The sequence below is a fragment of the Mus pahari genome, chromosome X, assembly GCF_900095145.1.
Source record: "Mus pahari chromosome X, PAHARI_EIJ_v1.1, whole genome shotgun sequence".
Taxonomy (NCBI): Eukaryota; Metazoa; Chordata; class Mammalia; order Rodentia; family Muridae; genus Mus; species Mus pahari.
This window is the reverse complement of record NC_034613.1, coordinates 7416569-7420565: the sequence shown is the minus strand read 5'-3', so window position 1 is coordinate 7420565 and position 3997 is coordinate 7416569.

Here is a 3997-nt window from a genome sequence, read left to right as displayed (position 1 = left end):
AATGGATACAGAAAATGTGTTACTTTTACACAATGGAGTACTACTTAGCTATTAAAAACAATGAATTTATGAAATTCTTAGGCAAATTGATGGATCTAAAGGATATCATCCTGAGGGAGGTAACCCAATCACAAAAGTACTCACATGATATGCACTCACTGGTATGGGGATATTAGCCAAAAAAACTAGAATACCCAGGTTATAATTTGCAAAACACATGAAAATCAAGAAGAAGGAAGTACAAAGTGTGGCTACTTAGCTCCTCCTTAGAATGGGAACAAAATACCCTTGGAAGGAATTACAGAGACAAAATTTGCAGCTGAGATGGAGGGAAGGACCATCCAGAGACTGCCCCACATGGAGATCCATCCCATAAACAGCCACAAAATCTAGACACTACTGCATATGCCAACAAGATTTTGCTGACCGGACCCTGATATAGCTGTCTCTTTTGAGGCTATGCCAGTGCCTGGCAAATACAGAAGTGGATGCTCACAGTCAGCTATTGGATGGAACACAGGGCCCCCACTGGAGGAGCTATAGAAAGTACTCAAAGAGCTAAAGGGGTCTGCAACCCTATAGGAGGAACAACAATATGAACTAACCAGTACTCCCAGAGCTAGTGTTTCTAGCTGCATATGTAACAGAAGATGCCCTAGTCGGTCATCATTGGGAGGAGAGGCCCTTGGTCTTGAGAAGATCGTATGGCCTAGTAGAGGGGAATGCCAGGGCCAGGAAGCAGGAGTGGGTGGGTTGGGGAGCAGGACAGGTGGAGGGTATAGAGGACTTTCAGGATAGCATTTGAAATGTAAATGAAGAAAATACCTAATTAAAAAAGGAGTTAGCAGCAAACAAGAAAAAAAGAAAGATTACATTCTTCCTTTTTCTCGAGCTTAGTTTCCCTCTTTTTGTGGAAGTTTTCCCTTTTTTATCCTTTGAAGGGCTGGATTTGTGGAAAGATATTGTGTAAATTTGGTTTTGTAATGGAATACTTTGGTTTCTTCATCTATGGTAGTTGAGAGTTTTGCTGGGTAGAGTAGCCTGGACTGGCATTTGTGTTCTCTTAGGGTCTGTATGCCAACTGCCCAGGATCTTCTGTCTCTCATAGTCTCTGGGGGAGAATCAGGTGTAATTCTGATAGGTCTGCCTTTATATGTTACTTGACCTTTTTCCCTTACTGCTTTTAATATTCTTTCCTTTGTTTCTGCATTTGGTGTTTTGATTATTATGTGACAGGAGGAATTTCATTTCTTGTCTAGTCTATTTGGAGTTCTGTAGGCTTCTTGTTTATTCATGGGCATCTCTTTCTTTAGGTTGGGGAACTTCTACAATTTTGTTGAAGATATTTACTGGCCCTGTAAGTTGTAAATCTTCCTTCTAGTCTATATCTATTATCCTTTTGTTTGGTCTTCTCATTGTGTCCTGGATTTCCTGGATATTTTGAGTTAGGATCTTTTTGCATTTCGCATTTTCTTTGTTGTGCCAATGTTTTCTATGGTATCTTCTGCACCTGAGATTCTCTCTTCTATCTCTTGTATTCTGCTGCTTATGCTTGCATCATTGGCTCCTTACTTCTTTTCTAGGTTTTCCTATTTCCAGAGTGGTCTCCCTTTGTGATTTCTTTATTGTTTCTACTTCTATTTTTATATCCTGGATGGGTTTGCTCAATTCTTTCACCTAATTGGATGTGTTCTCCTGTATTTCTTTAAGGGAGTTATTTATTTCCTTCTTAAAGTCCTCCATCATCATCATGAGAAGTGACTTTAGATCCATGTACTGCTTTTCTGGTGTGATGGTGTATCCAGGACTTGCTATGGTGGGAGAGTTTGGTTCTGATGATGCCAAGTAACCTTGGTTTCTGTTGCTTCTGTCCTTATGCTTGCTTCCTGCCATCTGATTATCTCAAGTGCTCACTACCCTCAGTATATCTGATTGGAGCCTGTCTTTCCTGTTCCCGGTTGATTCAGAACTCCTCAGAGTCCAGCTTTCTCTGTGATCCTGTGATTCTGGGCTCCTGTGTACCTGAGATTCTGGGTGTATCAGAGTTCTTGGCAGTCAAGCTTCCTCTGAGACCCTGAGATCCTGGTGTGGCCAAGCTCCTGGAATCCTGGGATCCTGGAATCCTAAGATCCTGGGCTTGTTACAGTGCCTGGAAGTAGTACCTCCTCTAGGGGATCATGGGCTCCCACTGTGCTCAATACCAAGGTAGAGCAGCACTGACTGGAATGCACCTGAGCTGCTGGTCAGGCAGGTTTCCTGTGTCCTGCCCCTGCTGGTACAGGCCCCTCATGGTTGTTTTGGAACAGATGTTGTGTTCCACTCACCAGTGATCCTAAGATCCTGGGCTGGGTGTGCTAGGATGCCTGTGGCATGGAGAGTCCTCTGGGGAGCATGGGATCATCCGCTGAGTTCATGCCTAAGGTGGCTGGAGGCTGGTCTACTTCTATTTTTTTTAGGAGGAACGTTTGCTTCTAATTTATTCATTTATTGGTTTGTGCTTTTCAATATAAGAAAGATAGCATGGAAACTTCTTTTATTTTAGCTTTCCATTTCCAAACAGGCATTGGTTCTTTAGCACATTAAATTAAGTTTTAAAGCTAAAAGCTTTTGTGTTTAAGTCAGAATGAGAATATGGAGTAAACATACATAAATATGTCCAAATATTATAATTGTTATTATAAGGAATAAAATTGTTCATGTTCAAGTGGCTCTTATGTCTCATGCTTCTTAATGTTTGAAAGGTCATAGCTTCTTTAGATATTCTAGGTATACCATGCTCATTTCCAGCCCCAGGTGTCATGTGGTTTTTTCATCTGTTTCATATTGATTTTCACAGATTTCTTTTTAAATTTAATTTTCTAATGCAATTATGTAAAATAATTGCATAATTATTTTCCAAGTTCAAACCTACAAAGGTACATCTGGAGTCAATCCGCTTCCATCCTTTCTTTTCACTTGCTTTCTATGTTCTTGTTCCCCATTGGTAATATTCCTATTTCATCTATATGTTTGTTCTTCCTTTTTAAAGATAAACCCATATACAAACATATATGCTGGAAATCATTTGCCAAAACATATTATACTTTATTCCTTGTTTTATTTATGTATTCCTGTGCAGATGTAAAATAGATTTCAGTCTTTTATTGAAAGAATTTGAATTGTTCCCCACATATCAAAATAATTTGTTGCAATTAATAACCTTGATGATTTCTTTTTACATAATTCTGCCATTATGTCTTTGGAATAATTTTTATGCACTCATGTATTCATGGGCACTTAGAAGTGGGATTAGTAATTCAAAGGGTCAATGGGATTTTGCTATGAATTAAACAATTTTCCTTTATAAGTACCATTTTTCACCACCACAAACAATGTGAAGAGCATGAAGATGCATTTTGAGTGATAGGAATCTGTGCTAATTTTAAGCAGCAGATAAGTACCCCCTTGCTCACAATCCAGTTAGTTTTATACTTTCTGTTGGCAGTATCTGAGCATTGCCCACAGAACCAATAAACTGCTCCTTTTGGTCCTGTACACAGAGAGCAGAGGAAACTAATTATTTCAAGGGGCTGGAATTGGCCCACCTCAGACCTTCTCAGTGGGACAGGATGTGATACTAGCCGCACAAGCTGCACACAATTTAGATGGCCAGACTCCGATGGGCCAGAAGCCTAGCAGGCATGCTCTTCAAATGATCATACAAGATAATGGGAGCTGCAGATCCACAAAGGCAACACAATCATCTGCTTTGAATGTGTTAGTCTTTATATCACTCCCCTGCTGAGAAAGCTACTCAGGATCCTTCCCATCTGTGTTGTCAAATTCAGGCTTATCCTCCCAGTATCCAGATCCTCCAAACAAATCAGCTTCCAGTCTGTTCTCCCCTGCATGACTCCTCTGCTTTTGCCAAACTAAGCTGCTTGCTATCCTTTATACTTGGAAAGACCCTTTCTGCCTGTGAGTGTAGATTCTCTTGCTCTATATCTGAATGCTAGAA